Genomic DNA, 12,905 nt, shown 5'->3' on the forward strand with positions numbered 1-12,905 from the left:
AAAAGCTTCCACGCGGGTACCACTTCGTCGGCCCTTCTCGCGGTTACAGGCACGCAGCTAAAATTTAAACCTCGCTGCTCTCGCGGTTACGGGCACTGCATCACGTATGCTGAAAAATTATATTTTAAAAAATATAATGTCCAACTGGTAGAAAGAGTCAATAACACGGTCATTTGAAATTTTTGGATTATTTTCGTACACATGCGGCATCTTCGACACGAACGTTGCATCGCAAGGGATTTCGAGATCATCTCAATCGTTCAGGTTGAATGTTTGATTGAATCAGGTAGTCATTGAATCATGGAGCAAGGGACCTGCGTATCCAGTGGAGGTATTTGCGAAGGTGAGGACAAAGTCGGCCACAACAATAAGGCGAGTTGTATGCGATTATTGTTATCACCTACTAACACGCGTGTTTTTCATGTGCAGGGAGGAGGTATTGTAGTGCAGGTTTGGGTAGGAGGTGTCGAGATCGGCGATTTGGGTTTGGTGACAATGGTAAGTTCAAACCCTTACAGATAACACGAGTATTACTCAAGTTGTGCGAAATCTTTTCGAGTAACACACAAGTTGTGCGAAAATAGTTTAAAGCATTAGACATAAAATGACATTTTTTTTATTTTTTAACATTTACCTTATCGTCTATGTTCACAGTGAATTTCATGTTCTGCGAAAGTAGTTGAAACCCTAATGGATAACATGACATTCTTTTGTTTTCTAGCATCTACTTTGTTCACTGTGAATTTTGTTTGTAATTTGTAGCATTGAAGTGGAGGTGTGAGGAAGCCAAGCATGCATGTTTGTTTGGTGTCTACATGAAGAAGAGTATAAAGGTGTGTATATCTGCCTAATCACATGTGCCGGTTTTCCATAGTGAGCGGAGCTGTGAAAGATGAAAAGCCATTTTTTTCATTTTCTGTATGTTAAAATTGTTTTCTTTTTAAAGTGTCTGTTGTTTCCTTGTGCCAACCAAACAGAACGATGTTGTTTTATTTGTCGAAAGGTTGGATGATAGGGCCCAACATGTTTTATTTGTTATATTGGTTTTTTATAACTTTGAAATTGTTGCAATGCCTCATTTTTGTAAGTGTTATGTTCCTCTAGCCAACCAACTATGCATATGTTTGTGTATATGTGTGTCTGTGTCTGTCATTCTCTCTTTATATATCATGCGCACACACATAAACATACATATATACACAAATGAAACATTCCTCTTCAATCCATGTGTTGGTTACGAAAGTTATGTTCTTTAATTTTTGCTACTTAAGAAACAAAATGCCACAGAAAAAATCGTGTTGATGCATATGTCCGTGTGTATATATGTTTATGTGTCTGTCATTCTTTCTCTCTATATATCATGCACTCACACACACACAAACATGCATATATATACATAAATATCAAACTTTTTGATCTCCTCCTCACCTATGCAACAGAATCCCTCATCAGTACAAACAAGTAACTCTCATATTAACAGCCTGCTTAGTAAACCCTAAAGCTTGACGTGAAAAATGATTCAGTCTACCTAGAACCCTTATTGTAATGTCTCATGTTTTTTAGTGTTTTATTTATGTAGTCATACAATTCTGCATGTGTATGTGTGTATATTTGTGTGATTGTATGTCTTTCAGTCTCTGTCTATATATATCATGCACACACCCGTGTCTACCCTTGTTGTCGCCACCACTCATATAATGTGTGTTTGCCCTTGCTGTCATCGTTGCTTGTATAATGCGTGTTTGTCATTGCCTATGTGCTCCAAAACAACTGACTAACCTTCCTATTCAATCCATTGGTACTTGTATTTTTAGTGTTTTGTTTCTCTACTCAGCCAGTTATGCATATGACATTCTCTCTCTCTATATGTCATGCACATGGACACGCACAAACATTAACATACATATATGCATAGGCAATTATATGTTGCATTTATATATACAGAGAATGACACAGACACAAACACAGACACATAGACACAGACATATGCATCATTGGATGACTAGGAACATTAAAAATATCTTGTTTTGACTATCACAAACAATTATCTGAGATTTTTGGAAAAGTCAATAACACGAAGTTTCTTACCACTTATTCCAGGCATTCAACTACTAAATTGGCCCGAAAAAGATAGGAAGAGTCAATAACCCGAAATTTGTCAAAAGATTTGAGATGGTTGATTGTGATTAGCAGAATTAGGTCAAAAATGGTGTTATAAAACTCATGTTATTGAGTTTTTAGAAATTATTTTAAAAATCAAAGTCATAGCTAATTCTGTCGATCACAATTAACGATCTATACTTTTTTCAAAATTTGTGCATTATTAATTTTTTTGTTATTGGCATGCGGTTTTGGACCACTTTAGCCCCAGACGACATAGCTATTCGGGCCCTAGAACATTAGTGTCATACCGATGACATGCATAAAATACATGCATACCCATGCCCAGTTGTGATGACGTGGACTCGCCAGAAAGGACATCCACACAACACGTCATGGTGCCTAGTTTTGAGGGGCGTATAACACGCAATCGGTCAAACCGCTAGGATATTGCAAAGTGTTTTGTTGGGCGGGCAGGAAATTAGTGGGAGAGAGTTGTCTCCCACGGCTGATATCATACTATAACACGTAGGTAATTGGGAACAGTAACTTGGAGACATGACTTTGTTAGGGTTAGTTCAATAACAACGCATTTAATGTTTATCTCTTCATGTTGTGTGGTCAATAACATTCAAAGCCATTAACTTGGAAAGCAAGAATGTCCATCACATGGGGAGTGACGATGTGGACATCGTGTGGGCCCTGATGATGTGGACTCCACATAAAACACATCCATACCGTATGTCAGGTCATCGGATTTTTGGGTGCGTATAACACACAATCAGTCTTTTGCAAACTGTCAGGGTTGGGACTGAAAATTAAGGAGTTTGTAAATTATGGGATCTGGTGAAGCTAAATGTGGATAGATTGTCAATGCACAAGCTTGCATGATTCTAGGGGCAAAGGACTGGCTGCATTGCAAGTGGGGAAGGAAAACCCAAGATGGGCTGCATAGAGACAATTGTGGTCTTGTTATGTTTGTGTTTACTTTTTTAATTATTCGTTGTATTCATTGGTCATGGACTAATAATATTTGTCTTTTTCACTACTAGCTTATTAGGACACATTAGATTTGTATTATTTTTTAAGCACTTATACCAAACGCATTTGTACGTTATCTTCGTCATAGCTCTGGCACTATGACTAACTTACACATAATTTTGGCGATATGCATTACTTATTGTTAGTTTATATTGAATGTTAAATGCAATTTCAGATTTGAACATGTAGGTTCATTCTGTGTCTTGAATTGCATTTACTTCCCACTGTAGACTACCACTAACACTAGTTATCCATGCAGGTTGTTCATTTCGAAGGACGATTGAGAAGTCCACTGAAATGTCCAAAATTTCCAAGTTTTTGCTCTCTATACATGCTTTGATATTACTTGCACTGTAGTGTCTCCTTATTAATAATGTTCAAGGCTTGTGTAATTTCTTATAAGATGCTTTTTTTTATGTATATATTGATCCATATTATTCTTTCATTCGGTAGAAACGTTAGAATAAAATTCATGTATTTTATCAAGTAATATTGATGGTCCTTAGCTTAACGACTTAGTGAACGAAGAAAATGATCAATGCAGTTGTATGTTGCCTTATAGTCTTTTTTGTACATGTGCATCTTAGATAATAAGATATTATTCCCCGTTTTGAAATCTGTAGAAATGTTATTAATGGAAATTGGCCTCATGAAACCAATGTTAGTTACATGAACCTTATATCCAAATTCTTGCAGATGATGTGTGAATTGTAATAGTTATTCCATATATATGATATTCATCTGGATAAGAGAGTTTACATTCATTCGACTGTTTGCGTAAATATAGATTTGCAATGTTCCTCAATGGAAAGAGTACCATGTGTTTTTGACATTTCAATACCGATTTGAAATGATATGTGGAGTGCGGTGGGAGATGAGGGGATATTGTATGCATGTTGTTGCAGTGGCGGAGATCCGTGATCGAGCCCTCCTCATCTGTCTATCATCCTTGTTCTCCATTTTTCTACATTGAATCATTCATACTAGGTTATTAATAGTATCCCCATAGCAAGTAAGAGATGGAATCTTTAGAATAGATACTTATTTCAAAAGAGACATGTCTTTCGAATAATGAATTGGTGCTCTTTATTGATATTAATTAGCATCAAAGAGTGTTGTTTGAGTTTCGACACTGTCGCGATGGACACTCCTATTCTATTGGAATCCACAAAGCAACAAATGTCTTTTCTTGGGAATATTTTGGACAAGCGTTTGCTAATGATTCTAGAGTCAAATCATCCTCTAGTTCTTCATGTCATCAAAAAGGTGCTAGGGCAGGAATTTCTCCGTGCAAGTATAGATACCGAGTGAACACGGATATCACCTCTATGTTTTTGGCTCTGTGCATCAAAATGAGGGTCGGGAAACACAAAACGAGGCTATTGTGCCTGAAGCTTTTTCGCCACTATTTTTTGGGGGAAATTGACTCGGTGTTGGACAACATTGAGGATCAAAAACGTATCCCCATGGCTAATCAGTATTACATGTTGTGTGAGGGAGCGAATGAAGTTAGGAAGTTCCAATTAATTCAAACCATGGAACTGGAGGATTTCAATAGGAACAGGCTCGAAAGAAAACACAATTTGAATTTCCTGTTTTATGTGGCAAACTGTATGACGCACTCAGATTTCTTTGACATCGGGCAGTTTGTTAATGATGAAAATCTTTAGGGGAGGCAAGATATTGGTGTGATTGAGAATAGTCAGATTAAGGAGGGAAACAATTGGCGTTTGGGCCTAGGTGAAATGTGGATACCAGAGGACATGAGGGTCATTGAAGAAATTGTTGCTGGTCTGACCCATGTCAACTGCGGAATGGATTGCCCAGTGATCACGGAAGCTCATGCTACACAGATGGTGCATGAAGCTATATTTGACTCCCCCAGCAGTGAGGAATGATGTTGGCCCTCTCTTTTCCCGTGTTTAGATCTATTACTATTTCTTGTTGTTTGGTTTTAGAAATTTTTTTGTAATCTTTGGACTTTAAGCGGTTAATAGTAGATATGGAGCATACTGGCTCTCTTTTTGTTTCCTATGCTCACTTTGAGCAGGCAAAATGCTATGGTTTCTTGATTTTTGTTTTATCATGTATGTGATAGAGGGATAACGGTACATAGACACCTCTGCTAAAAGTTTATAATCTACAGGATCTAGCCTGCATGAGGAGTCTGTGACATTTTTTCTTTGACAGAGGTATTAACAACATATAGACATCTCTGATTCCTATAAATTTTTCCTACACAACAATACATGGTGTTGGCCTATCCAGCTATTTATCGACTAAAAAGAAATTATCGTCAAAGATGGAGGAACTGAATCGCTACGCAGTAGATTGTGATGGAATGATTATCAATGTTTTGTATGTTTTTTTATCGATCATTAACAAAGTATAGTGATTGTATTATAATTTGGATGGGGACATCACATGCACCCTTTTTGAGAAGATTCCTGATGGATCATAATCCATTATTTGTTGCAAATACAACGAAACCATTCCTTATTATTGTTAACGATGATCTCGAGTGGCAAGCATACGAATACTTAGGAGGGTCACCGCTTGCTGGTCGTATATAACATTGGCATCTGCAGGCCTCATTTTGCAATGTGCGAATAACTGGTTGTGTTGCCATTCCGGGTCCACCATTCCGACCTTTGTCTTCAATGTGCAGTGTTATTGAGGTGTATAGAGAAAAATATATCTGAAAAAATTTAGGAGACAAGATATGGACTTACTTGATCATCGTCAATAGAGAACCTGCAATACCCACACAATGCAAAGCCAAATGAACTAAGCAATACACGCATATAGTAAAATCTACTCCACTACACTTATATCACCGAAGACCTTGTGTTCAAAAAATGATGCTCTGAAAAGCACATGCACAAGAATGTACGGTCAATGAATCTATGAAATATGACGGATGCAAAAAAAAATGCTAGAATGCATAGAGTAGGCTCCAATGCTAGATTGCCAGATTGCTAAATTGCGTATTAGGATTGACGAAGATGAAAGAATCTTGTTATATACAAGACCTTTTAGAAAATGGAGGGATAGAATTAAGATGGTTGGATAGGATTAAAGGGTATGCATACAAAATGATTAAATAATAAGTTGGCATGTAGAAGAAATAATAAAATAATGAAGGGGTTGGGTAGACGAAGATTAAGAGATAAATGTCATGTGTCATAGACTGAAAAGTAAATGATTTAATTGTCCAAATAAAAATTTATTTATTTAATAGAGGAAGTGGGAGCAATTTAATAAATAAAATATTTATTTCATTTACAGAAATGATGATTGAAATAAAATAAAATATTTATTTGAATGATGAAAGGCTTAGAAGAGGAAAAATGAATTAATTATATAAATTAAAATTTATAATATTTTTATTTTTTTGAGATAAGTGCTATCTATAATGGGGATAGCTCCCTATATTGCTTCAAAAAAGAGATTACACAACTTGACTCATACTAGCAATTTGAAATACCTGTCATCCTTCCCTAACCAGACACAAACATACTTAAACGCACAATCAACCTCACTATCATTCACTACACAACCTTCCAAGACACACTTACATAACACGATTTACAAATCCTATCCTCAATACTTTGCATTCAAGCCTTAGCCGCTACATTTTAAAGCCCACATGAACATCTGCATTCAAATGGTTCCTAACCTCTCATGAATTGGAGGATCAACACTACATACTCACCCAAATTGAAGAGCTTTTTTTGTAGATTCCTTCGAAATCCACCAATCCTCTGAGTTCCCGAGCCTACAAAAAGGAGCCAGGTTGCCATTCATCACTACACATCTGAACACTTCCCATGCCTCCTCCCTAAAACTTATTATCATCTCCCTCTTAGCCTCCCTTTCCCTCTTCTCTCTTCTTACCCTCTCTTTCTCGCTATCCTCTGAATCCTCCTCATTGCCTTCTTCAGACCCACCTGATTCACTACCTTCATCCGAATCCAAGGAGAAATAATTTTCAGGACACTCTCTTTAACCCCTTCTCACAACTCGAAAATGGCTTCCACCACAACATCTCTATCAACTCCTTTCATGAATACCTCCATTAGCTTGACACACCTTTCCCTTGATTCTAATAGTCCACTAGAGGAACCAACACAATCTCATATATAAACTTGTCACACCAGTGCCTATCTAAGTTCAAAGAGACTTCCACCATGCCACAGATTGCATCATATATATATATATATATATATATATATATATATATATTCTTCTGTGACAAAAAGGTCTTTGATCTGGACTTCCAAAAGCTCCTCACAATTCTGGCAACTGAGCCCTACAAAGTTCACCATCTTCTATGCCATCTATTCGGCTTCTGCGCTATAAAAAAATTGTATGCTCTTGTCCTCTCCAACCTATTCTCTATATAAGGCCGATGAACATCTAGAACATATTGGGAATCCAGGAAAAATCTCTGCAACTCTCTATCTGAAGCTCTAAAAATCTAATCCCAAATCTAAAGCACTCAATTACAATCTTCTATGTGAGTTGGGCTTAGAATGCCAACATATTTAGAACTATCTTTGTGTTGTCAACTCAGCTCTAACATGACGGATCAATAAATGCAACCTCGTTTCTTTAAAATAGCTAAAAGCCACGTTGTTGGAAAGGACAAGCCATTTAAAATTTATGATTATTACAACACTTAGGATATAATAATTAAATAAATAAAATATTTATTTATATGAACATGACATTCTTAGTCGTCTACAATTGATAGTGTCTTTTGATATAAATTGGATCTTTGTTCCTTTTTCAGATCAAAGATGTCACGTGCGTTCAGAGCTATGTTAAAAGAAGTTACTGCTATTGCTTCACCTCTCTCTAAACCAGATGACACACCAAGAGTTGGTCGCATTTCTCAGTTGGTTATGCCATATGACACCTGCTTGCATGTAAGTGCAACAAATTCAATCGATGAGACAACATGTACTTTTTCTTGATTTTGTCATCCTTTTTAAGTCTTGTGATTGGGAGGTCAAATTTGTATACTCAGGAGGGAGTTGGGGCTTCAAATCTAAAGCAGATGCCAGTTGGCCGTTCAATTTTGAAGCCATCGACAAGTGGTCTTCAAACTGACTGCAGAGCCATATTGGTAATCATGTCTCTTGTTTGTATTACAATTTATTTCCACATGTGTGTGTTGTGATTACTGGAAGTAGGGCTTCATAAGTGGAAAAAATAGACCACTTTACGGAGTTAAAAGCACTGCTGATGTTCACTTTTTTATTCAATAGCAACATGATAATGTGTCTATTGGTGGGGAAGATGAGACCATTTGGAATGTAGAGGAGTGCGAGAATATGGTTGAGGATCATGGTGATAGTGAAAAAGAGGATGTCCGTAGTGATTATGAGGCTACGACCGAGGATAGCAAAAGGTAGGGTGTTGATGGTCATGAATAGGGACATCGAGGGCGCAATATTGATGTGTACTATTTGTTATTATATTTTGTATAATCTCTATAATAATTTATTCCAACAAAATTGAACGTGATGTTCTGTCGTGTACGGTCTGTGAAGCAAAAGTCCCACCACAAAAGAGAATAAGTTGATGTCAGGTTGTTCTACTTTTGTCTCTTCGATGAATGTGTATAATGGAGGTCATAGATTTTGGGATCTGGGGAGGTTGAACTTGCATAGATTGTCAATGAACAACATCCCATTATTAGAGGCCCTAAGACGTGGTCGTGCACCATGCACTACCAATAAACGCAGCCAGTGCCGCATAGAGACAACACATAGATACATGAATAAGAAGGTGGGTGATGTCGAGTACCATATGACAGTACGATACAATATGCAAAAAAAAGTGTGTCACTGATCGGGCGTGCAAAGATTATGGGATGAAAAAAATTGATGAGCTTCCCATCAAAGGGAAGGAAGAGATAAACGAAGCAATGCAGGTGTACAATAGTAGTCCATTGAGGGAGGAGAGATTGAAGAAGGTTTTATAGTTAATGGAAAGAAAGAAACTTGGAAGAGAGGTAATTCCAAGTAATTGTTTTATTTTATACTTCACTATAATGGATGTAATTTTCCCCAGTACGCATAATTGAGCTATCCTAGGTTGTTGGGCAGGTGGTTTGTAATAATGGAGGCGATATTGAAGTGAATATGGGATTTTATGCACTGCCTACAACAAATGTGCGACTCAACGACCGTGCACATTCTTTGTTGGGTAGGCAAAAGAAGATGAAGGTTGCCATGAAAAAAAGGATGACTTTAGTTGAGGTCAAATATTTGTCATCAAAGGTGAATGTCTGTTCATATATATGTTTGCATTGCATATTATTATTTATACTCCATAGGCTTCTACATTGATTGTTTCATCCCTGTGATGTTAGGCTGATGTTGATGCGGTTAGTGGAGGAAGCCCGCAGTTGTCCGGAGCTCTGGCTGACACTGTATGTAGTGGGCCAAAAAAAGTATCCCACAAACCTTAGACGCCCATTAGGAAGAAGCGACAGAAGGAGATGATGAACAAAAAGTTGAGTGCACCTTAAGATGAGAAGAATGCAGGGCAGTCTCCTGATGTGGGGCAGATGTTGGAGGATACCAACAAACATCAATGGGTAATATAGGTAGTTTTACGAGGCTAAACCGGTTGCAAAAGGAGTTATAAATCTCTTGTTATTCACTTTTACAAAAAATTTCCAAAAAAAAAGCTGCTATTAAATCTACCCATCTCAATCAAGGATCTCTAATTTTTGAAAAATTTCGTGTTTTCAGATTTTCGTGTTCTTGACGAGCAGTTTTACAGCCAATTTTCCCTCATATGGTTTCATATGGTTTAATTTTGTAGTTACACTCCTTTTGAATGTGTGCTCTTTTGCAGCATAATGTCACAGAAGGAAACACTGATGGGAAGAAACATTCTATGGGAAATGACAGTGACTTTGCAACTGCAGACCACGATGGGGATGAAGGGGATAATGTGTGTCGGCCACCTATTTCAGTATTGTTATATTGTGTTGGCATGAATTGATTTAGTTATGTCAATGGCCAACTATACAAAAGTGTTATTTACGTTAGCACATGGATATGTTACTCATGTAGCCAATTGTGCAAGACGAGGAAGATTGTATCGATGAAGACGAGCACACTCTTGCTATTGGAGATGAAGTGCACCTTCTACTTGATGGTAAAGGTATTGTTGATGGGGTTGGGAGGGGTGTGCGATGTCATGACAATCCGCTCCAATGAGGTTGTGCTAAAGTTCGAATCATGGATGTCTTTGATGGCAATGCCTCGCTGCCTTATCCACATTCCTTCTCCGAGTCATTATTGGAATCCCTTAATTCATTGGAGGTGTGGGATATCAAAGACCTCATCCGTGTCCCATTTGCGGTAAGATTGCAAGATCCTTTCCTCTATTCTCTCATGTGACCATTTAACTTTTTTGAATGCAACAATATTGGTAGCAGTCATTTGATGTTGTTTTTTATGTGGTAAGTTATAGTTGTAGAAACTATTGAGCCAGAAAATCAGGATATTTAATGCAATCGACTAGACAGACAAGTGCGAGGCTATGAACACTTGGCATCACCCCTCCTAACTTACATAAGAACTCGAAGAAGCATCAAGTCTTCTACTCTGGTGTCAACTCCTTTGCGCAAAATAGGGAGAGGAGGTGATAAATATATTTTTGGTGTGTTTATCCCCCTTATGGGACTCAAAATAGAAGCTTGAAAGCTCAAACAATAGATAGTAATAATTATAGTCAGATACTCTAGTGGAAGAATACTCTTCATAAACCATTTGCATCCTATCTCAGCTTCTTGGAAGCTGAAATTTGTTTAAATATTGTGAGTATCTGTGAACAATTATTTCTGCATTTATTTTTTGTTTTTGCGTACATGTGAATAATTATTTGTGTGTATAGTGTAATGCATCCCAGGGGATACTGTGGCGCAACATTCTAATCTGCCTTGTAATATAATGCAACATAGCCTTTTTCTCAATTTATCGTACTTGACAAATTTCTCTGTGTTGCTATAATTTGTTTTCATGTATGTTACTGCCATGTTTTTCATGTCTCTTATTTTGTCCAAGTGTATGCTCAATTTGTTTGTTGTAATTGTCGAACATGTCCTATTTCCGTTGTAAGTTATGACAGTTGAATAAACTTTTCTTATTGACTATTTTTTAAACATATCATCTGAAACGAATTAATAACTTAAATTAACAGTATAAACACACAAAATTATGGGACCTGTGTGCGGGAAAAGCGGGTCAATGAAACTTAAAATGTAAAAATGTGGTCTCAAAGAGGCTTGTTCACACACCCACATGACTTCTTGGTGGAAGTTATGGAGTCATGAAGAATGAATCAACTTCCCAAGGTTGGTTCCATGGTTCTCTATCTCACAAGGTCCCTCAAGCCAATGCCTTTGCTCTCAGATCACTGAGCAAAGTGGCTTAGGGATGACGAATGCAAGAACGAGGGATGCTTTTGGTTCATTTAAATATGAAATGCATCCTATCTATGCATGATTCTACAAAGGCAATAAACTAGATTATAAGATGACAAGGTTAGTAGCAATACTATCCTAACATGATATACTAGTTAATGATTTAAGCTAATGATGAAGGAAATAGTCTAAAATGCTTATTAGATTAATTCCTATTACAAAGAGAAGCTAGATGTATTGATAAATTTGAGCATAAATAAGATACTAAAAGCTTGCATGGATCTTTAAAATGTAGGAATGAGAGCTCTATTTATAGTGAAAATAGGGCAATGGATGGTCAGGATTGAAAGAGTTAATCAAGGGTCAAGTTTGAAAGTTATCAATCCATGTTTATAATTTTTACCAATGAAATGGTGAAAATTATCAACATAAGACTGGTTGAGAGGAGATGAAAGAAGCATTAAATACTTGAGAAGACCTCATGGTTACCTTAAGAGGTAAGGGTTAAGGTTAGGTTAGGGTTATCCAATGGATAAAGCTTTTACCCAAAGGGTAAACTCTTGTGCAAAGGTTAAAGGGATAACCATGGGCAAAGCAATGAATGCTTGATGAGACCCTTGGGTTAGATGTAGGTTGAGTTTAGAGAAAAAGTCTCTAATCATGCTAGAGGGTTGAGTTAACCATTAATGGTTTGGAAGACTTTCAAGGTTAGCTTGTTGAAGACATAAAGCCTTTAATGGTTTTCAAAGACTTTAAAGGTTTGAGAAGTGACTTCCCTTTGCTTAGGGATGTGACAATATTTAGGAGATGGGTTAGGCTAATTTAGAAGTGATTAGAAGAATCTAGAATGTGGTTTAGAGAGGCAAGTGGGAGATGTAGGAAAATGCAAGTGGATGAGGAATAATAGGATTAATTAAAATAAATTGCTTTATTTCAATTTGGTTGCAAATTGGGAAATTAAATAAATTAGATTTATTCAATTTGGTGTAAATTATTAATTAAATGTAAATTTAATCAAAAGTAAGGAGAATGGATTTAATTAAATGATTTATTCAATTAAGTGACATAAAGGGCTTAAGTGAATTTAACTAAATAAATTGAATAATTTATTTAATTAAATAGAAGAATGTGGGTGATTTAATTAGATTTAACTAAATAGTGGAATGAGAATAAAATGAACATTGAATATTCATTTAGGAATATGGTCATTTTTTATACGTCTACATTTTGCCCCTCTTTGAAGTGACGTGTGTGCACATGTTGATTCAAAGAAAATGATGTGTTGTCATGATTTGGTTATGATCAGTTTTTATGT

This window comes from Cryptomeria japonica, chromosome 1 (assembly GCF_030272615.1).
Source record: "Cryptomeria japonica chromosome 1, Sugi_1.0, whole genome shotgun sequence".
NCBI lineage: Eukaryota > Viridiplantae > Streptophyta > Pinopsida > Cupressales > Cupressaceae > Cryptomeria > Cryptomeria japonica.